At 41.9% G+C, this 24,341-nt stretch overlaps 1 protein-coding gene across 4 annotated transcripts in view; it reads left to right on the top strand.

Moving 5' to 3' along the window:
* The window catches only part of LOC117507333 (chemokine-like protein TAFA-4), a 218,096-nt gene that overhangs the window by 73,256 nt on the left and 120,499 nt on the right, over nucleotides 1-24,341 (top strand). The gene's annotated exons all lie outside the window — the stretch shown is intronic.

The raw sequence follows: 24,341 nt of genomic DNA, 5'->3' as shown, positions 1-24,341 counted from the left end.
TAACGAGATGTTAAATCTATTATAAACATACTTTTACAGCTGCACACAAGAAGGAATGAACATGCAACTGTTTTACCAAGCTATTACAATATACCCTTTTTAGACGGGTCCAAATGCGTTCTCCACCTCATTAAGCGTGAGCGAGAAAGGCTGCAGCTGAAACAGCCCTCTATGATTCCAGAAGCGATTAGAGGCATTTTCAACAGCCAACTTGGAGAGAAAATGATTAATCTGCTACGAAATAATTATTGTATATACACAGCATCCAGCACACAGCACGTGGCATCCAATGGAATAATGCGCAGCGTCACACAGCAGGTGGGATCGTCACTACGATGTGTGTGCAAGTCTGCACATCAAATTCGTGCAAGTGTCAGGGCACCTTTACCCTGTGTGCTGCTATACCATGCTGCTGGAACCTCAATTTCCCTGAGAGAGTCTTGCCAAGGGATTAATAAAGTTCCATCTAATCTAATCTCTAATCAGGACAGCTGGATGCTGGGTCATGTCCCTAGAAATGTGTTACATCACCAAAATGTCTTAGTCTCCCTAAGTAACTATTGTATACATTTGACCCAAACTTATTCCAGCAGGATCCAAGGATCCTCTGAAAGGACCCAGGTCCGAAGATATCCAGCTACTAGTTGGCGTCCATGTCTCACGGTCATACAGTGGATTCAGAAAGTATTCACAGCGCTTCCCTTTTTCCACATTTTGTTATGTTACAGCCTTATTCCAAAATGGAGTAAATTCATTTACTCCATGTGCACTTTGTGTTTCTGACTTTGCCTTATGCACCACAAGTTCAGGCCCACATTACGCATGTATTCTTATGTTTCATCAGGTCACTGAAGAAAAGGTTGCTAAATGTCCTACATTTTAAAAATCTTTGACTTCAGACTTTTTTTTCCCCCATGTACACTAGTGTAGAAATATGCTGCTGTCAGACCTGTGTACACTAACTGCTATTTTATAATGATTAATGCTGCCTGATGTTTCCATTAAAATGTCGTTTTGCTTCATTTAACCCCATCACCATCATCGAAACACTCTCGAAAATGTGTTGATAACTTTTTAAGAACCTTGTTTCTCCAAAGAAAACTTGGCTGACCGGCTGAACAAATCTTAGTAACTGGAGAATTCTGGGTGATCTGTAACCTATAACTTGGGACTTTCTTTTTTATGAATTAGTGATGTAGCCACTCTGATTGATAGCTAGGCTAGTGTGCCGACAGATCGATGGCACCCTGGCTGTTTGCTCCTGTAGACTCAACCCTGTTTGTTCTTTCTGAGCTTTTTATTACAAATATCAGAGACAATATGGCTTGATGTGCAGATATTTGTACTAACTGATCATCTATGAAGTCTGTGCTCCAGTATTTTTGTTGAGTGAAACTTTAGTATTATTTGAAATGTTAACACCATTAACACTAATTAGCAGATGTTGATTGCTTGGTGACATTACACTGACCTTGCCATGATTAAAGAGACAATATGCCAGGCATAGTTTTGAATTTCTGCACCCAAGCCACCCCTACAAGAAACACTGCCCAGTGTTGAAAAACTAAGTTTTTCCTTACCACTGTCACCTGTGTGCTTGCTCTCTGGGTTGGTAAGGTTAGACCTTACCTGTGTGAAGCACCTTGAGGCAACTTTGTTGTGATTTGGGGCTATATAAATGAAAATAAATTGAAATTGAATTGAATTGAACCAGTCCTCAAAATTCAGGTGACCTCATCTGTTAGCCTCAGGTATGTTTGTAACATGGAGGTAGGTGTCCATGTTCAGGCCCACATTCTTTACCCATTTATAAGTTGGCCTGGGAGTGAGGCAGACAGGCTCTGTCAAGACAGCGATGTTTAGAGCTGTCTGATTTGAGCTTTGAACCTGGCCTTCAGAAAACCAATGGGTGACATCACAGAAGGTTTGTCCACTGTATATACAGTCTATGGTTCTACCAAGTGGGGCCAAGATTTGGGGCCAGGAGCCTTGATCATAAAAGTCAACTTTCTGGTATACAGTTGATCAGAGAATTTGAACTGGTAGGTGAAAACAGCCTGGGCTCCAGAATTACAGCAAACTTTGCCATCTATCATAAAATATTCCACAAATGTTTAGCAGCGACAGCACAGTGGCTTAGTGGTTAGCACTGTTGCCTCACAGCAAGAAGGTCATGGGTTCAATTCCCGCGTGTGGAGTCTGTGTGGAGTTTGCATGTTCTCTCTGTGTTTGCATGGGTTTTTTCCGAGTGCTCCAGTTTCCTCCCACATCCAAAGACATGCAGGTTAGGTGGATTGGAATCTTTAAATTGTCCGTAGGTGTACAAGTGGGTGTGAATGTGTTTGTTTGTGGCCCTGTGACAGACTGGTGTCCTGTCCTGGGTGTACCCCACCTCGTGCTCTGTGACTGCTGGGATTGGCTCCAGCCCCCCGCGATCCTTAATTGGACTAAGCGGTTGAGGATGTGTGTGTGTTTAGCAGCAGACGATGCTGCACCACCTGGTGAACAAAGTCAGAAACAGCTGAAACAGCCAACTGCTCAGACATTTTCATGGCAGTTCATGCCAAAGCCTGTGATTGGCTGAGCGCCAAGGCGCTCACAAAATTTGAGTCACATTATTGTTGTTTTGTCATTACATTCTGGAGATGATTTGGTTGCAAAGATTTAGCCCTACTGAGATCTCATTTCTGTCATGAAGGATGCTGTTGAATTGGCACTGCACTGATTTTTATTTATTTGTCTGTCTGCCTGTTAGAAGGATTACGTCAGAACTACTGCACAGATTTTGATTACATTTTCAACACAGATACACATATTAGGCCATGAAAGACTCCATTAAATTTTGGAGGCAATCTGGATCCGGATTCAGATTCTGCATCAAGTTTCACTTTATATAGGCTTTGAAGGATTATGTCAAAACTACTTCAGGGATTCTCACCATATTTGCACTCAAGGTAGACTCTACTGAATTCTGGAGGTGATCTGGATCTGGATTCTGGATCAAGATTCACTTTATATACGCTTTGAAGGAATATGTTAAACTACTTCACAGGTTCTCAAAAAATGTTTCACCACAGATGGATATTGGGCATGGAAGACTCTATTAAATTTTGGAGGTGATCTGGATCCGAATCAGGATTCGAGATCAAGATTTCACTTTATATAGGCTTTGAAGTATTCATTATTCTTTAATTTATCTATTTATTTTGTAATATTTACATCACCGTGGTAATTATACAACTAGACTCATTTCCAGGCACAGTCTATTGACAATCGCACAATTTATCAGTCACACCTGGACGCTGCCTGGTATAACTGCCATCTGTTGGTGATTCAAAGCCTTGCCCAAAGGCACCTCAGTGCTGATAATGAAGGTGGGGAAAATTGTGTGTTTTGATTTCACAGCATTATGTCACACGACTTCATAGCTGATAACAGACTGAGAGAAAACATGCAGAATGCAAGTGATGCCTCATTACAAGAAGGCCCGTGTTTGTACTCAGTCTGACTGTTGTCAGGCTAATACTTCTTTTTATGTGTGGTTTATGTGAGTAAGATTACAACTTTGCTTTTTGGACCACTCAAAGGGGTCACAAAGACAAAACCCGTAATTAAATTCCTAGATGTTCCCAAATGAAAAGTTAAATGATCAGAGAGGTGTATATATTTTTCACAGGATTATCGACAGTTGGTGCGGTTTCGTTCACTTACCTGTGTTTGTAATCAAGCCTGTTAATGTAAAAGAAAGCTTGATGAAGATATGAAGGATGATGTGTTGCTCACCTGTGCCTTCATAGTAAGTCCCTTCGGCTGCTCCCTTGTTTGCACTCGGGGTCTCCACAGCAACGCCAAGGTGGATCTGCATGTTGAATTGGCATAAGTTTTACGCCGGATGCCCTTCCTGACACATCTCCACATTACATGGAGAAATGTTGCAGGGGTGGGATTTGAACCCGGAACCTTCTGAACTGAAACCACGCGCATTAACCACTTGGCCACCACCCCTGCCTTCATCATTTTGTTAATTAAGAGGGTTACTTACAAAAAAATACGAAATTACAGTAAGTATTCACAACACTTCACTTTTTCCACATTTTATTAGTGAGAGGATGGGAGGAGAGGAAAAAAAAACATATTTTATGAGGCCTGTCTTGCCCTGTCTCTTTTCTTTCTGTCTGTATTCACACACACACTCACACACACACACACACACACACACTACGAATGTACTCATTCAGACAACACATATGACAAACAAATAATGTGACAATATAAATATGCAGTCAGGAAAATTCAAAGGTAAATGGTAAATGGACTGCATTTATATAGCGCTTTCCATCAGGCGCTCAACGCGCTTTACAATAATGCCTCACATTCACGCCGATGTTAGTGTGTCATACAAGGTACTCACGACACACCGGGAGTAACTAGGGGATTAAGGACCTTGCTGAAGGGCGCTTAGTGATACTCCGGTCAGGCTGGGATTTGAACCGAGGATCCGCTGGTCTCAAGCCCAACACTTAACCACTAGACCATCATCTCCCCAGTGCTAGGGATGTTGTGAAGTTATGTTGTTCATGACAGAAACAGCCCAGTCTCACGTTTTTTTTTCGTGCTCCCGCCACGAAATGATTCAAATTTTCATGACAGGGGTTATTTTTTTTAACTCACTATTACTAACCCTACTCCTACCCCCAACCCTAACTTTAACCACTCCAACACCACCGTTTCACTTTTAATTTCGTGCAGTCATCATGGAATATATTAGAATGAATTCATGCTGCCGTGAAGAAAATGTGGCGCTTTTTGTGACAATATCACGAACCAATAGATTAATACATATTTCGTGCTGCTGAATCACGACATGCCATGAGATTGGGTTGAACAGAAAAGCCCCATTGCCTCATACTCCTCCTCAGACACAGATGCGACTATATGCAGTGAAATACATGAAAAAAGTGAATTAAGGCTCAAGTCTTATTAAGCCTTCAGTGCTTCACCTCAGGGAGCTTTGGTGGCCATCGTCCACTATGTGCTCTGACAGGTTGGCCCTAATCCACATTTCATCTGGCTGAAGCAGACAGATGGTTACTTTTGAGAGGTGGGGATGGACCAGTTGTCTGCCTGGGTGGTTGTCATCCAAGACCCAAGGTGGGGTTGTGGTATCGTGTATGCAGCAACGCGTGACACCTGCGCATGCTCCCAGACTTGCTTTGACTTGTGTTGAAGTAATCAACTGTAAGAATAACATGTGGTAATAAATAGTATCACTAATGTGGGCCTGTTTAACGCTGTCACACGAGGTGAATGTGCACAATATGCATGAGGAAACAGGGCTAAAAAAGCACCGGTTTGCTGGCCTGATGTAGAAACGATGCAGAAATACCTTTGACATTGCCATATCATTGCCTGAAATCTTCTGAAATGCACCAAAACATATGCCCCTCTGTATCGACTTTGCTGCCTTGGAGACATTTGTGAGATCTAACCTTTCATAGCAGTGGACATGCTCGTCAGGTATTGACGGAGGGAGATGCTGCGTTTTGATAAATTGCACAATGCTCCTGCTTGCCTGTGTGTGTCAGAATAGATCAGTCGCTCGGCTAAGCCATCAGTTCAAGGTAGTTTGCTTTGTTGCTGCCGGAGTTGAAGCATTTAGCCATGCTTGAGAAGTCTTTTCATCTCAGCGTGTGCCAGGCTCTATTACATGGAGATGGCCAGAACAGAAAATTTTAAAAACAGCACTGAGACATTAGATTCACTGTGAGCTTGTATATACAGCTGGAGGCTCACTGCTCAGTGCATGAATCCGAAACAGATCAGAAGTGAGGGGCAGCTGCACTACAAGACAAAACCCCAACCGAGGGGCCACACTCTCCTGCATGATTCTATGATGTCTCAAACGTGTCATCATTTTTGCTGCAAATAGATGTTTCACCTATTTTTCAGTGAACATCTTTTTAAAAATGGCTCAGCTGCATTTTGGGGAGACAAGGAGAATTTCCTTGAGAAAATGCACTTTTAAAAATGAGTTAAGTGGTTCAACAAGCAACAGTGGCCAAAGTGGCCGCCGGGATCCTGCTATTAGCAACAAGCTTTCAACGATCACATGGAAACAAAAGTCTTATGTACATGTGCTAGCCTGTACAAGTCTATACAACGGTAATGTTGGCACATTACCATTTTAACCAGACAAGCGGTAGCCTCCAGCGTGTAAAAATTAAGCCACAGAGGAAGTGCCAAATTTTCCAGCTCCTTGAATGGCCACTTGAGGTTTGCTTTAACAGTCAGTCCCCATAGACCCCCACGTTAAAATGTCTAATTTTATAGCAGACGAAAACATGTTTACAGCCTTGTACAAAAAAATAAATATAATGGTTTGTTTATTATTCTTGTGTTCAATGCGTCTAAAACCACATAAGATTATTTAAAATAAGGCTTGCCAAGAATGTTTTAGTGGTAAAAAACCCTATAGATCCAGGGGGCCAATTGCGTAATTTACCAGGTACTAAAATTGTCCTAGCTAGAACCCTGAACGCCATGAATATACGAGGTCTATTAGACAACAAACCGACCCTTTTATTTTTTTTTAACTATATGGATTTAGTGCAATTACACCAATCATGCTTGAGCCCTCGTGCGCATGCGTGAGTTTTTTCATGTGTGTCGGTGACGTCATTTCCCTGTGGGCAGGCCTTGAGTGAGATGTGGTCCCGCCCTCTCGGCTGAATTCCTTTGTTTCACACGCTGCTCGAGACGGCGCGTGTTGCTGTATCAAAATTTTTTCTGGACCTGTGAGGAATATCCGAGTGGACACTATTCGAGAAATTAAGCTGGTTTTCAGTGAAAAGTTTAACGGCTGATGAGAGATTATGGGGTGTTTCTGTCGGTGTAAGGACTTCCCACAGAGCGGGACGTCCTGCAGCACTTCCAGGCGCCGTCGTCGGCCTGTTTCGACCTGAAAACATCCTAATTTAAGGCTTAATTCACCCAGGACGTCGTGAGAGAACAGAGAAGATTCAGAAGAGGCCAGCATGAGGACTTTATGCGGACATTCCACTGTTTAAGGACATTTTTTAATGAAAGACGTGCGCGCAAATTCGCCGAGTCGTCACGGAAACAACTCGGCGAATCTGTGTGCGCCGCGACAGGAAAAACACCTCCGTGTTGAAAACCATTTGTAAAATTCAGGCGGCTTTTGATGGCTTTCAACAAGTGAGTAACTGAGAAATTGTTTAACAGCTTGGGCATGTTCCAACTTGCCTGTTAAGGTTTCCAACGGAGGTGTTTTTCCTGTCGCAACCCCCCGCGGTCGGGTCCGGCCCGACATGCGACTCTGCCCGCATGTTCTTTCATTACAAAATGTCCGTTAACAATGGAATGTCCGAATAAACTCCTCATGCCGACTTCTTCTGAAAGTTCTCTGTTCTCTGACGACTTCCTGGGTCAACAGAGCCTGAAATGTGGAAGTTTCCAACTTGAAATGGTGAGACGCTGCCGCCTCGAAGTGCAGATCGCCATCAGGCGCCGTGGGCCGTCCTTAAAGCGACACTACCAGACCAAAATCTCTCATCAGCCGTTAAATTTTTTTACCGAAAACCAGCTGAATTTATCGAATGGTGTCCACTCAGTTGTGCCTTACAGTTTTGAAAACATTTTGATCAAACAAAGCAGCAGTCTCTGAGCCATTCCTAAACAATGAAAAAACGACGAGAGGGTGGGTGACTCCTCACTCAAAGACTGCCCACAGGCGAATGACGTAACCAACAGGCGTGAAAAAACATGCCCACGAGGGTTCAAGCATGTCTGATGTAATCACACGTGATTCAAATCCATATGGTTTTTGAAAAAAAATAATAAGATCGGATACATTTTTAATAGACCTCGTATATTTAATTTAACTACTGACAAATGTGATATTCATGGACAGGATACTGAGGCATAGTCAAGGGGAGGAGGGTTTCCATTTTGGTGGGTTCAGGGTCTCATCACTGCTTTTTGCAGATGATGTGGTCCTGTTGGCTTCATCAACCTGTGACCTCCAGCACTCACTGGATTGGTTCACAGCTGAGTGTGAAGCGGCTGGGATGAGGATCAGCATCTCCAAATCTGAAGCCATGGTTCTCAGCAGGAAACCGATGGATTGCCTACACCAGGTAGGGAATGCAGTTTTGCCCCAAGTGAAGAAGTTCAAGTACCTTGGTCTTGTTCATGAGTGAGGGCACAATGGAGCATGAGATTGGCGCAGCAGGGGCGATATTGCATTTGCTCTGCCGTACTGTTGTGACGAAAAGGGAGCTGCACCAAAAGGCAAAGCTCTCGATCCACTGGATAATCTTCATTCCTACTCTTAGCTATCGTCTTGAGGGTTGGGTCACGACCGAAAGAACTAGATCGTGGGTACAAGCCACTGAACTATACACTACGTGGAACGGGCCCAATCGATCACTGTACCTCGATTGGCCGCTGAGGCGTGAAGCCGGCGGAAGTACAGAAAACGCCATCTTGTGTCCCCCAGAACTTCGAATGCCGATATAAAAAAGATGCTCGTCGCACACGCACAATTTAGATTAATAATCACCGATTTAGCTTTGTTTGATTTGATTTAGCTTTGTTTGCACTGCAAAATGCCGTCTTTGTCAGGGAGTGAGGTGACGAGGCACAGCAGGCGGATGGACACAAATGCATGACTCAGATGTGGGTTAAGAAAAAGGCTTTATCCAAAAACAGGCTCAGGTCGATACACAAGAAGTCAATCAGTACAGGCAGAGGTACAGATAGTCAAAAGGTGAGGACATGGTCAAACAAAGAGTGTAGTTCCAGCACGGGCAAACAGGTGTATCAGAGGAGGCAAAAACGTAGTCAAAAACAAGTAGGGTTCAGGCACAGAGAAGCAGGTTGACAGGCTCAGGCAAAAACGTGGTCAAGGACAAGCAGAGGTCGAGAACGGCAAAAACACAGACTAGGACAGGATACAGATGGCTCGTAACGAGGCTGAATGCACAACGAACTAGCAGTGAGTTGTGGAGAACAAGTGGTTTAAAAGCAGAGGATAATCAGGGCGTGATGAGATACAGGTGCAGGGAAGAAGGCGTGGCTGAACAAGACAAGGGGTGTGACAGGTGGGCGTGTCAGACAAAAGCAGCAAAAAGAGGAAAGTGATGGTGACAGAACAAATGTTAAACAATTAGGAAATAATGATACCTAAAATACAAATGTGAGGGAAGCAGAATAAACAAGTGAAAAGCAGAAACAGAACAGAAAATTAAAGGCTGGATCTAAACTAGATGAGAACTCAACATGTGGCCAGAGTGTACAGAAAAACCTGAGGGACTAAAGACAGAGTGACTAAATACCCAGAAAGTAAAGGATGAAGACTAAGCTAGAACAGAACTCAATAAGTGGCTGAAGTGTAACAGATAACTCAAAACCTAATGTGATAACACAGTATGACTAAATAAAAAGCAAGAGACCAAACTAGAACAGAACTTAACATGGCAGAAGTGTAACAGATCATAAAACTGGGGGACAAAACCTGATTCCATGCAGGTCCAGGGGCCAAAACATGACAGTCTTGCATTGCAATTAATTGCACAAATCATGATACTCGTGAAAATCGTGGGAGAAGACTTTCAGGATTTTCGGTTTTGCTTTATTATTATGAGTTTTCCATGAAGTCAGGCCAGATTCAGTAATATACATATAATACATATATTATACAGTAAAACATATAATATATAATATATAATATTATAATATATGTAATATGATATAATAATAATAATACATATATTATATAATACATATAATACATGTAATATACATTTTGAAAATTTCTGCCTCTAACTTGGTCTGGCTTCTTTGAAAATGTCAACTTCTATAGAGCATTATCAAATAATATTACTACACTATTTTTTATATTGGATCTAAATAAGATGCTGCTCCATCTGATGATGAAAGTGCTTACACGCTCTGTACATACATAAAAAGGTATTTTTCAAAATGTGTTAATCAGATGCTGTAAAGTTTTAAAATGTAAACAACTGTAAACATTAAAAATTGGGCCATTGCTCAAGTTGTATTTTGTTGTATTTTGTTGTTTCAGACACTAAAGCTGTCACATAGTTAATTTTCAATTTGATAGAGTGTACACTGACGTGTGAATGGCTTGACTGCTTTACATCAACTGTGATTGTGATTTGTTGCAATGTTACTACTTCTGCAAAACTAAAATACATTCTAATATTTACTTTAATTGATTGACCAATTACTCGTGTGCCTTTCAGCGTGTGTGCATGACATTAAAAAGTATTTGTGCATTTGATTGTGGTTGATGTGCACTGTTTGGGGGGTCTTTTGAGTGAGTGAGTGAGTGAGTGAGTGAGAGTGTGTGTGTCTGTGAGACTGTACGTATGTGTCAAATGAACATTATGTGTGTGGGGGCTTTGTGTGTGCTCACAAGCATATAATATGATAGAAAGTATTCAAATAGTGTTGCATTACAAGAGCTTATAATGTCCATAGATTTAACAAGTTTTTGTTTCTGTTTACTTTAGTAATCTATCAAAAACTACACTGCGTGTACAAGTCTTATAAATGGCCTTAACAAAGCTTAATAATATTACATAACAACTCGACAAAGGGCTTCATTCTGCAGAAATTGGTAAGTTTGACCCTATACTATCGACCTGATTCCACTGTGCAGTGTTTGTGCCTTTTGGGGGATGCAAGATGGCCGACAATGCAGCGGCTTGGCTTCACTTGCTCAGCCGTGACGGCCATTCCACGTACTGTAGAGTTCAGTGGTACAAGCGGCTGAAATGGGCTTCCTTAGGAGGGTGGCTGGTGTCTCCAGTTGCAAGCAGCTGAAATGGGCTTCCTTAGGAGGGTGGCTGGTGTCTCCAGTTGGAGTGGAGCCAGTTGAGGTGGTTCAGGCATCTGGTAAGGATGCCCCCTGGGTGCCTCCCTGGAGGTGTTCCAGGCACAGCCATCTGCAAGGAGACCCTGGGGAAGACCTAGGACTAGGTGGAGAGATTATATCTCCACACTGGCCTGGGAATGCCTTGGGATGGCAGATTTCAATCATCAGATATTTTTTTTTTTTGCTGATTTTAAAAATGCTAACTCCATCATCAGGAATGAGTTGTTTCACAAGTATTGTACTTTATTTTGTGGTGGCCAAATTCTTCCTTTGTACTCATTTGAAATTGAAACCATTCATTGTGCCTGGAGAAAGGCTACACATAAAGTCTGGCATGTGCCATATATCACACACTGTAGTATTTTGCCATATCTTGCAAATTGTATGAGTATTGAGCTTTATTTTGCTAAGGGTTGTATAAAATTTATTGATAAGATGCACAATAGCTATAATGATGTTGTAAGTGTAATTAGCAATATGGACCTTTTATGCCGCATTCACACCGCACGCCATGCAACGCCACAGATTCGCATCCCTCGCCCGGTGTGTCACTCTGCTTGAGCCGCATTCACACCAGACACCACGTGATGCCACAAATTCATCATTTGCTGCAGGAGCTGCGTCTGTACGATGGCCGCTTTCAGCAGTACTTCTGCCTCTCCAGGACCCAGTTTGAGAACCTCCTGTCCCATTCATGTGCGCACATGTGAACAAAGAAAAAAAAAAAAAAACTGGCTGCCGCTGTGGTTCCTCGCTCTCTCTCCCCTCAAACTCTGTCATCATTGTGTTATAAACCAGTCACCATTTGTTTTATTATACATCTGTGTAGTTAATAAAATTATCTTCACGCATGATTCATTCATGCGCGCACGTGAAAAAAAAACCTAGCTGCTGCTGCTGCTGCTGCTGCTGCTGCTGCTGCGGTGCTGCTGCTCGCTCTCCCCTCAAACTCTGTCATCATTGTGAAATAAAGGACAAAAGGTGCTCACAGGCTGGCTGCCAGAGACAGGACATGTCCACATCAAGTATAAACCAGACATCTTCACATCACTACATATCCAGTCTCTGATTGGTCATCACGGCGCGACAAGACAAAAAAGTTCCGATTTTTCAACTTGGGGAGGAGGCACAAACGGCAATCACTCAAAATTGCTTCATTCGTGTCCATCGCCTCACATTGCGTGGCTTGAACTTTTGTGGCGCCACAGCGCGTCCTTCCATAGAGATTACATGGCAACCTGCCGCCACCGTCGCTTGCGTGCATCCAGTGTCAACGCGGCATAAGGCTCCTATTCTGTAATTGGTGTTAATATGAGATATTTTTGTACAAATTTCAGTGTGATATTTATAATGTTTGTCGTAATGTTTGCATAATTTTGATGATGCTGTATTCAGACTTGCACAACAAATTATAGAACTGTGTGCAATGAGATAACTGTGAGTTTAATTTGCTCAGTGAGCAAGAAAGAACGGTTATAATCACACACCTGTGTACAGGGTAAAGGCCTAGTGCTGTTTTTAATGTTATTTCTTTCTTTTCTTTTTTACTCTATTTTATTGTACAACTTAAAAGTTTGTGAATAAATCAATGCAAACTGTATGGGGTTATTAATTAATTAATTTATATTTAACTTATACGTTTAAGCCATTTTAAGCCATAAATTTATCAATAATTAGGTGTGTGGTCACTTTGACAGTTGCGTACCCCAGTCAGGGTCCTGCTAACACTTGCTTGGTTGAGTTGAAGGTTTGTCCATACTGAGCATTTTATTAAAAATATCAGTGAAAATGTGGATTGCTGTGCGGTTAATTGTACTAACAGAACATAAAAGAAGTTGGTTCTCCAGAATTTCTTTTCATTAAAATTTTAGTGTTAATTATTTCATGTACCTTAGCACCATGTTAATGCTAATTAGCAGATAGCTTGGTGACATTAGGTCCACTGATGCTGAAACATTTACGATGGCAATATGCAGGCCATACGTTTTTCACATCCACACCCAAGCCATCTGTGATGAAAACCAGTGGCCAATCTACAAACATAGGCATTAATGAAACAGCTGAAAGAAAGTTAGTCTGTTAGCCTTAGCTTAGCTTGTTTGGTACAGCTTGACACAAAATTGGATGTTCACTGATTCTTACCCCCCCCCCCCCCCCAAAAAAAATAAAAATAAATAAATAAATAAATAAAACTAAAAGCTGAATATGCAGTAGATTTTCAGAGGTACTGATGGAAATACCCACTCACTGAGTGGCTTCGTTATGTATGCTTGCCCTGCTAATCGCAAGGAATTATCAAGATTTATATTGATTCAGTTCCCAACAGAAAAAAGAAAACAACAGCATACATGAACAAATTAATCAGACATTTGTGTGTTTAGAAGTTGCAAAATGTTTCAGTGAAAATAAACACTGATGATAAAATAAAGATGTTTGCAAACTGTGATATTTTAGTTGAAAGCTGCTTTTTTTGTGCAATTTTCAAAAGCTGAAACAGAATAACTGAGAGATATTTTGGTACTTAAACACAAATCTGTTTCAGGCTCGTAGCTTTTTATCAGCTGAATATTGTTTAACTCTTGGAATCTTACTGAAGCACATTCGTAGCATAACAGCAGTAGCAGAATAACTATCTGACTGAATTCAAAGGCATGAAGAACCATGGTGGTTAGTGTTAGTGTTACAAAGCAACAAGTCATTAACGTGATTAAACGCCACTCTTGCACACATTTGGGTGTACAGCCCCATGATGAAGACCACATCATCACCATCTGAAACACTCTGCAGTTTTTTTTTTATGTCTTTTTCAACTTGTCATGAAAGAAAGGCTTTCTAAGTGTTTGTCACAAGAATATGTTGGAATTTTCTTTCCTTTTAATTGGGCTTCAACTGCAAATCATGAAGAGTCCCAGCTGTGCCACTGCATTCTCTTTTCTTTAAAGCCTTTGGAAAATCATTTACACTTTTCTCATGCAGCCTACCTAGAAATCCTGCATTCCGCTTATCTTTAATAGTTAATATTTTATACACTACGATTTAAATTGGCACCTCCAAATCCGAGTTTTCCACCCCTTGACATTGTTTTGGTTGTTTGGACACACACTGCCTATGCAATATTTTACACATCAAGAATTATGAAGGATAAAGGATGCAGCTTTAAATTAGTGTAGCAGTAGATGCAAATTTCCAAAGAAAATGGTGCATAAAAAGAGATGAGGTACTGCACATACACATGCCCATATGCACAGAAATACCTAAAGCTTTTTAGCTGAAAAGCACAAACAACCATTGTGAGGTCTGATGGAGGAAATAAAGAGAGGAGACTTGTGGAGGCAAATTGCTCTTTGTTCTCACGTGTGTCCTCAATGCGCTCTCTCTTTTGCTCTCTAACAAGCAACTTGTTTTTGAGATGAGAGTAGCCAAAGGGTCAGTTGCACTCTTCACCATTCTTTGTTTACGATAATATTAATTTACAATGCAGTGTAATGATTGATTGGTTGGACTGGATCAGTCCTGTGAATCTTGTAAGTCTGGAGAAAATGGCTTTTTTGAAACATATACGAGTATTTTTGGAAGGCATTGCTTACCTTCATTATAGACAGTGGAACCAAACAATACTTAGTCTTGATTCAAACCTGGGAACACTGCACACCACATTTTGCAGTATGTGGTATGTGCCTTAACCCTGTAGCCACAAGCACCCCATGAAAATGGCTTTTTGTTCCTTGAATTTGGGTCCTGGTTCCAGTATCCGCAGTGGCACTACTGGACATGTTACTCCAATACTGCTGCTGCAGCTAAGGAGATCCTTCCCATGATGTGAGGAGATGAAAATTCGCATTTAGTCCCACAAAATGCTATTTACTCAGTGTCCTTAATCTGGCGAGACATCAAGATCAAACTGTTTCACAGATCCACATGATGGGTGAAGGACTTGCAAATGCAAACATGGGCACAACAAACTAACCAATTGTTGTTCTTCAGTCATATGCCCCTGACAGCTGCCAGGGATTGTATTGAATTCATCACTATTCATAGTAGGGGTCAAATCATCTGAGAAGGCATTATCAATATCATCTAGAGAAGTTGTCATAATGGCTTAGGGGAGGTGATGGTGTAGTGGTTAATTGTTGGGCTTGAGACCAGAGGATCCTCTGTTCAAATCCCAGCTTGACCGGAAAATCACTAAGGGCCCTTGGGCAAGGTCCTTAATCCCCTAGTTGCTCCTGGTGTGTAGTGAGTACCTTGTATGACAGCACCTTCATATCGGGGTGAATGTGAGGAATTAGTTTGTAAAGCGCTTTGAGCATCTGATGCAGATGGAAAAGCGCTATATAAATGCAGTCCATTAACCATTTATGGCTTGGTGGAAATTCCATGCTGTATAAGGAGCTGAGAATGTGGCTGTGATGGCACTAAACATAGACCAGTAGATATTTCTTCAAGGAATTTGGCACAACATCTGTGGTCTAGTGACTTTCGGCCTGCTGACACAGGAATCTAAGCTCTGAGTTCCTCCAAACTCATGCCTCACCTCATCATAGTCATGGCAAGTGATGTTATCATCATGACAGAGGACTCTGCTGTACTGTCCTGTTGGCTTAACTCTTTAGGCACCTTACAGATACAGATTCTTTATTGCCATTATAATGGGCACAATGGAAGGTAAGGTGCAAGTCTTTCAGTGCAAATATAAACCTGAGTAACCCACGCACAGACTTCAAAGGTCTGGGGAAGAAAAGAAAATAAACATAAAATTTAAATACAAAAGAAAAAAAAAATACAAAATACAAGCAAAATACAAAAGAAAAAAAATTATCAGTATGTAGTAAGCAAAAAAAAATATATATATAAAAAAGAGAAAAGTATGTACAGAGCAGTGGATATTGCACATAAACAAATATTGCACTCATTTCAAGTGTGGGATGTGACATAGCTATTTGGTTCCAGTGGCATTCATAGCTCTAACAGCAGTTGGGTAGAAACTGTTTTTCAATCTATTTGTACTTGACACTTGCACATTCATCGTGTCAATGCGTCCTGCTTTGTCCTGCTGGATGCCACACTTTCCCCCGCTTGATGCCACACCATATAAAATAATAATTTTGTAGCCGATGACGCATTTGCTCTCAGAATTTGGCTGATGAAACATTCTCTCATCACTCCCACAATCACAGAGAAATTATTTACAGCTGTAGCTTGTCTCGTGTGCAACATGTGGTGAACACATTTGGAATATTGTCTCAAAAGGTAATTATTTATAATATATATTGTAATGGATTGGTAAAACAGTTGCATTTTCATTCCTTCTTATGAGTTGGATAACGTATCTGCAATATTATGTTTATTATAGATGTGACATCTTGCCATTACCATTCAGATACCCTGCACGCAATGACATGCCTTGACACGCAGTGAAATGCAGTGTTTTCAAATAGGTTACTCAATGTTCACGACTAGTTCACAAAATTAACGTGTGCCAGAAGTTTTGAAAATTTCTAAATTTTCTTTGCATACTGGGACACAGCCACACACAGTTTACAACAGTTTACAGCGAGTTTAATCACTAGCACACAAGATTGCATGCCAGTGCAGGGATCAAAATCATGCAAGTGTCAAGGTGCCTTCTGGATCAGTTGTCCAGATGGATCCTGCTAGGATGCTGGACATCTCCAAGATCTTGTGGTTGATCCCAGGCCCGGCACCAGAAAAAAAATATTAAGGGGGCGATGAGTTTATCACAGGGGGCGGGGTCCCCCCCCCAAAAAAGTGTGCACCGGAGGGTACCTGCCTCTGAGCGTGCATAATGAATTGGGTGCGCTCCTAGAAAGCTTGTGTATTTAGGCTACACCGTTGTAAGAGACTGACTGAGTAAGAGTAAAGAGTGATGACAGTATTTTTTTAATTATTATTTGAACGTATAGACCCTTGGTCAAGTGATCTCCTGCATACCACAAAAACAAACCAACAACTGATCTGAGAAACGACACGAGACAGTAGATTAACCCCACATACAGCCCTCCATCACAAGCACAAACACAGCGCAATTGGGCATGACAGTCACTCAACGGGTCAAAGATAAACCTTTCATGTACAGTGGTCCCTCGTTTATCGCGGGAGTTACGTTCTAAAAATAGCACGCATAGGCGAAATCCGCAAAGTAGACAGCGTTATTTTTTACAATTATTATAGATGTTTTAAGGCTGTAAAACCCCTCACTACACACTTTATACACTTTTCTCAAACAGGCATTAACATTTTCTCACTTTTCTCTCGTGTGTAAACACTCTCAAAGTTCAAACCTTAGTAGAAAAATAAGACCAACCTGTTTTCAGGCCCAAACATTTGTTTGAGAAATAAAAACAGAACATTTTCCTATGAATAATTATGATGGCTTTTAGAACTAACAAAATTAATTTTAACAATCAACCTACGAGGTTGGACACATAAGAAATTATTAATAGTGACTGACCAGTATTTCACTGTTCCTCTGATCACGCCTCTTCGTCCTGGCGCCGTGCCACTATCGCGCCTTTTTCCACTCACACCTCGGTGCAGGTGTCTTTTTCCGAGTGAAGAACACAGTTATGGGTAGTTGTTGGCGCTGTCTTTTCTTCTGGGCAAGAAGATTCTTATAAACAGACACACAGAACACAATGCGCGTACTCTCCCTTTGCGGTGCCGCAACGGGTGTCCCGTCATCTCGACAGAACACCGGCCTGCTTGATGAGGATGCAGAGCACAATGCACTGTAAAAAAAACAACAAAAAAAAGCATGCAAAATTGGACTAAAAAAATCCACGAAACTGCGAGGCGCTATATTTTCCAGTATTTCTTTTTTTTTCTTTTTTATTTTTATTTTTGATAACTCTCACATCCGAGGGGGTGAGGTTGATGACGTGAGGGGGCGTCGCCCCAAAACGCCCCCTCGTGGCGCCGGGTCTGGTTGATCCTCCAGTTAACTGTGAACCACGGAATTTCAGTGTAGATTGCAAAGGTGGTGGAAAACTGAGGGTGGGTAAAGCTGCATGGGTCTATGTTGTTGGGGCTGAACTTCTTTAGGTGGATGGAGATCCTGTTCTTCTGACATTGTAAGCAATCTTTGCTTCCATTTGGATGACATGCATTATACCAACAGACTGATAGAAAGCTCTTGTTGTCCACCTCTAGATAGGAAATGGTGTTTGCCTAGATTGCAACAACTACAGGGGTATTACATTACTGTCTGTGGAAGGTGAGATGTTTGCAAAGGCTCTTCTTACAGGACTTTGTGCCAGTTGCTTCCTGCTCAGTGACCACAGCAGTTTGATTGGTTTCATGCACAGAAGTCAACCATCAATTGCTGTTCTCATTAAACACAGGTTTGAACATCAGCAGGGCTTCTTGGCATCCTATGTTGCTTTTCACAAACGTGCATTCAGCAAAGAATGAAAAGTTTTGAGTCTAACTAAGGTCACGTACATGAATGAAATCTGCTCTTCTGCAACAGTGTAACAGTTTTTTTACAGCCACAAAGAGGCTTATAGGTACAAATATCGCCAGCAGGGTCTGTTGTGCTTGGAAACAGATCCAAAGACTCTTGGGCAAAAAATGACTAGTGCTGAAAGCAAAGATAAGGCTGCTGAAATCTGTTCAGAAGCCATAAGCAAAGATTAGATTTACTCAACATTTGTAGGCCAAAAAGAACGATATTAGACACACTGATAAGCATTAACAGTCAAATTCAGTTTGTACGTGTGAGGAACAGTTTCTTCTGTGCACATAACTGTCTCTGGATGTGCTTTTTATAGAGGCAGATAAAACCATGCAGATTGTTTTATCTTTTAGCAGTTGGAGAAGATTTTCTGTTGCAGGAAACAATCCCTCTGAGATTACTGAGGATAATAACAGAATGAACACAAGTTATTCTGCTTACAAGCACACTATTTGAGTATTATCACCTTTTACATGCACATTCTGTGCCATATCACAAAATGGTAAATGGACTGCATTTATATAGCGCTTTTCCATCTGCATCAGACGCTCAAAGCGCTTTACAATAATGCCTCACATTCACTCCGATGTCAGGGTGCTGCCATACAAGGCGCTCACTACACACCAGGAGCAGCTAGGCCCTTAGTGTTTTTCTGGTTAGACTGCGATTTGAACCAAGGGTCCTCTGGTCTCAAGCCCAACGCTTAACCACTAGACCATCACCTTCCCTTATCACTTATAAATCACTTATAAGGTTCTTCAACGTCACACACGACTAACAATGCAGAGATGCATTATCATACTTCATACAGCAGTATGTGCATGAACATCTCTAAAAACATCTCACCTGTGCATATTTGCGCCCTGGAAAGGGCCTTGACCCCCCTTTCTGAGACAGTTACATAGTTAAATAAATAATCAAGAAACCAATTCAGTTAGTAAATCAAGTTAGCTGCTCCCTTGTTTTTATTCCCCACTCGGGGTCACCACATGTAGCATGTTGATTTGGGACGTTTTACGTTGGATGCCCTTCCTGACGCAACTCCACATTACATGGAGAAATGTGGTAGGGGTGGGGTTTGAACCAGGAACCTCCCACACTGAAACCAAGTGCACTAACCAACATCCCCACTACATGAAGTCAGTTAATCAGTACAAAATTTTTTTTCCAGGGCGCTATACAGTATATAGTCCAATTGGTTAGATGTAAGATTGTAAGATACATACATTAATACATTCAGAGGGGATGATGACAGTAAAATGACCCATATTGTAATGCTTAATACGCAGGAACCATAAGATATACAGCTTTTGTAATCGAAAGATAGTCGTTTACTGTGTGTAGTAGGGTGGCTGAGAAAGGTAGGATGGTTGATGATGCCATCAAGCGTGGGCCCTGACCCCTTTCTGAGTCATTTACATAGTCAAAGACTCAAGAAAGCAATTCAGTTTATCAGCTCAAAAAACCTAATGCTGGTTAATTGTTACATTAGTATAATATTGTTTTAAATCTTTTTAGAGTTTCTATTTAATTTTTATTAGTGATTGAGTTTTATTTGCACAAAACTAAAAAAAAGGAAATACTTTCAAGTGCAACTTAATTTTTTGAAAAGATTAAGAAGTAAGAAGTCGGATGGCAAAAATTAGAGGGGACACAACAATTAGAATTTAAATAAGAGTGACAGTGGACTGACTGTTATTTCCCCATTTTCAAATTCTCACAAAAGTTGAAAGGTCAGTGTTAGGCTCTCACAAGACTGGTCACAGGAACATTATCTTTGCGAGGAGTAGTATACCGATAAACGTACCTGTTTGAACTTGATGTTTGATTGACAGTTTAATGATACTGTCATACCATTTCAGAATGACACATTTATGCTATGCTATTTACTCTATGTGAGCAACAAACAGGATGGCAAACAAGATGATAGCACACAGTGGTGCAGCGGCTTCTCTAGCTCTACATTTTCTAGTTTCACATGCAGGATCAAGTGTCGGACATATAGTCTAGCTGAACTGAAAAAATGGAATTGTTTCACCACTATAACAACAACAGCATCTCCAGATCTCAGAACTGCACTGGGAAGCTACAGATACTGAGAACACAGGGCTGGGGTAGCACAGTGCATCAGGCAGGGGGCAAGAGGAAGTGATGTGTGTGGAAGCAGAAGAGGGGCAAGCATGGCAGCCTGATGGCTAAGGTAAAGGCTAATGCTACCAGACCACCGATCCCGTCTCTGTTCCTGGTCAACATCCTCTCCTTGGATAGCAATCTGGACTTTATTCGTTTGAGATTGAGATCCTCCAGAGTAATGAGGAACTGTGCTGCATTCTGCCCGATGTAAACCTGGCTAACCAACAACATGCCGGGCTCAGGCTTCCTGATCAATGGCCTGCTACGCTTCCATGTGGACCGAAGCATTGTGTCGGGGAAAACATGCGGGGTGGAATCTGTGCCTACATAAACAAAGGTTGGAACACTTAATGGTGAAATGCCAGCCACGTGATCTGCCTCGTGAGTTTGCAGTTAACAGTTTGCATCCTGCCGGATGCTAACCCTAACGACACACTAAAGGAGCTTCACGACAACATCAGCCAGCTCAAAAACAAGCACCCAGAGGCTTTTTATGTTGTAGCTGTAGATTTTAACCAGGAAAATCTGTCAAACATTCTGCCCAGATTTTACCAGCACATCACCATACTGATACAGAGAAATACTGTAACACATTGGACTGTGTCTATACAAACATACAAGGACCGTACAGAGCTGTCCTGTGCCCACACCTCGACCTCTTGGACCATATCCATCATGCTGGTCCTTGCCTACCGACCTCTCCTAAAACAAACAGACCAACACAGAAGACTGTCACCATGTGGCAGAGTGATGCTGGCCTTATACTGCAGGACTGTCAGGTTTTCAGAGAGGCTTCTACAGATGAGGGAAAGGTGGGCCGAGAGGAATATACATCTGCTGTTCTCGGATTCATTTCCAAGTGTGTTGATGACATTACCACCACAAAGACCATGACCATCTACTCGAACCAGAAACCCTGGCTGAACACCGAGGTCAGGGGTCTCCTGAAAGCCAAGGACACAGTGTTCAGGTCTGGTGATGCATCGGTACTCAGAGCAGCCAGAAGAAAGCTCCACACATGCATTAAGAGTGCCAAAGCCACATATGCTGAGAAGATCGAGGGCCACTCCTCTTTCACCGACCCACACAGCATGTGGCAGGGAATCAAGTGCTTCAGAGATTACACCAGGAATGCACAGTGGACCCCTCTCTTCCAGATGCCCTGAGCAGCTTCTACACCCCCTTTGAGGACCCAAGCACCCCTTCCAGCTCCAGACTGACCACACCTCCAGGTGAAGTCCCCTTCAGCGTAACTCTAGCAGCAGTGAGGGAGACCCTCCAGAGGATCAACCCCCACAAAGTTGTAGGCCCTGATAACATCCCGGGGTAGGTACTAAGAGACTTTGCACACCAGCTGTCTGATGTGTTGATGGACATCCTGAGTAGTTCTCTGTCCCAAGCAGTTGTCTCCACTTGCCTAAAGACTGCTACTATCATCCCCATACCCAAACGTTCCACAGTGACAGGCCTGAGTGACTTTCATCCAGTAGCCCTCACCCTGATAGTCATGAAGCACTTTGAGAGGCTGATCATGGCAAACATCAAGGACTCCATCAACATCTCTGTGGACCCACACACAGTAAATTTTGCTGTGTAACATATACTCTGCTGACATAACATTTGGTCCCAGTCTAAACAGAATAAAATACACTATTATAGAGTTAAATTAGCTCTACCATTGTCGCAGACTGAACCCCCCCCCAGAAATTGGCCCATCCTGTCTCCACTGGGCATGCATCATTGACAACCACAGCAGCTCCTCTCAGAAGGAGGAGCACCCAAAGCGACCATCAGATGACAAGGTAAAACCTCTTAAATCATTCTAAAATCAGTTTTCATCAGAAACAAGGCAATAATCGGTGATGCTTTTAAATGACCTATACACAGTGAACACAGCAGCTAGCAGTTTATGTGGTTGCGGCACTCTGATGGTTTCCTCCATCTTTTATTATGAAATAATGTTGAATTTATGTGGAAATAATTGTTGTACAAAAGCTTCAGATATCTGTCGCTGAGACAGATGATGACTGGAATGCAGTTTTAAGCAGAAACGAGGTGATAATCCGTGAACCGCGGCTAATGACGCATTTGCAGTGAAGGCAGGGCGGGCTGAGTTTTAGTGGGGACCGTTCGGTCAGCGGCACTATCTTGTCAATTCAAGTGGTTCTACTCCAGTAAGAGTTGATTTTACACTGTGTTGAATTGATTTAGCCCTGTGATAGAGTATATTTCACTCTATTTAGACTGGGATCAAATGTTGTCCCAGCAGAGTAAATTTTACTCTGCAAAATTTACTGTGCACCAGTATGCCTGTCACAAAAACAGATCAACAGACAACACCATCACACATGTAGTACTCACAGCCCTCAGTCATCTGGACAACAAGCACTCCTACATCGCCTACTCTTTGTGGACTTCACATCTGCCGTCAACATAATAATAGCACAGACCCTGGTGCAGAAACTCAAGCTACTCGGATTGAGCACCTCCTTCTGCAGCCGGGTCCTAGACTTTCTAATGGCTGCAGTCTCTAAAGATCCAAGAAATCATCTCCTCCTCCTCCATCACCCTCAGCACTGGCTCCCCCCAGGGCTGTGTGCTGAGCCCCCTCCTGTACACCCTGCTCAGTTATGACTGCACAGCAAAACATCCAGGCCGTCATATAGTGAAGTTCGCTGACGACCAGTGATGCGTTACTCTAATCTGACCACTTTTTTTAGTAATGAGTAATCTAACGCGTTAATCTTTCCAAATCAGTAATCAGATTAAAGTTACTTCTCCAAGTCACTGTGCGTTACTATTATTTTTGCATTGTGGGTCGATAGCAGCATTAAACTTGGTCCGTGGGCAGGAGGTCGGGGTTCGACTGAATGACACACTTTAAGCGAGCTGTGAGCTTTTCATCCGCGGTTTTCTGCAACAGCTACGACTCGTCCTCACCTCTTAAAGCACAGTGACAACAGCACACCTGCACTGAGCTTTACAAAGACATTTTTATGCTTTTTTTTCTCAGAGGCGCTCCGTATCTGTTGTTAAAAACAGCTGATCCTCCGTGATGCGTTAACAACTAACACTATTTTCCACTCAAATGCACCTAAACTCTCTTTCTGAGGACCACATGATGTGAAAACGACATAAAACCTTCTTACCTGTAAATCTGGTCATGTTTTCTGCATAAATAAATTTTATCCATTCTTTGTGCTCAAACTCCAAAGCAGGGGCGAATCCAGATGGAATGGGGTGTGGGGCAGGGATGTGCCCCCCCCCCACAACACCCCTAGATTAAAGGTCCAGTTTTGAAGCCTTTTTTACTACAACTATTAATACTACTTAAAATAATAATAATTTTGACAAGTAAAATATTTAGAGAGAATTTAAATGTTAGAAAAATGTTAGAATGAATTTAATAGTTACATTTATAAACAATGTAGGTTAGAAATTGCAAGTTTTACTGTTACAGTGCTGTCAACAGTTAAATATGAGGTCAAGAAAGAGGTCTTTATTTAACTTTTTATAAAACAAGTATTTATTTTCATTGAAGCCAAGAAAGGGTGACGATAAAGTGAGTTTTGGCAAAACAGGTATCATTGTCATATTGGGTGGGAGGTTGAACACTTTGAAAGTTGGTGCAAGAACAACAACCTCTGCATCAATGTAAAAAAGATGAAGGAGATGATCTTGGACTTTAGGAGTAACAGACACCTAACCCCACACCCCTGAACATCAGAGAAGCCGTTGTGGAAGCAGTTGGTACCTTCAGGTTTATGGGTGTGAAAATCACCAACGACTTCACCTGGAGCAGCAACACCTCAG

This window comes from Thalassophryne amazonica, chromosome 3 (genome assembly GCF_902500255.1).
Source record: "Thalassophryne amazonica chromosome 3, fThaAma1.1, whole genome shotgun sequence".
In the NCBI taxonomy this organism is placed as follows: Eukaryota; Metazoa; Chordata; class Actinopteri; order Batrachoidiformes; family Batrachoididae; genus Thalassophryne; species Thalassophryne amazonica.
This window is presented reverse-complemented; position numbering and strand designations above follow the sequence as displayed.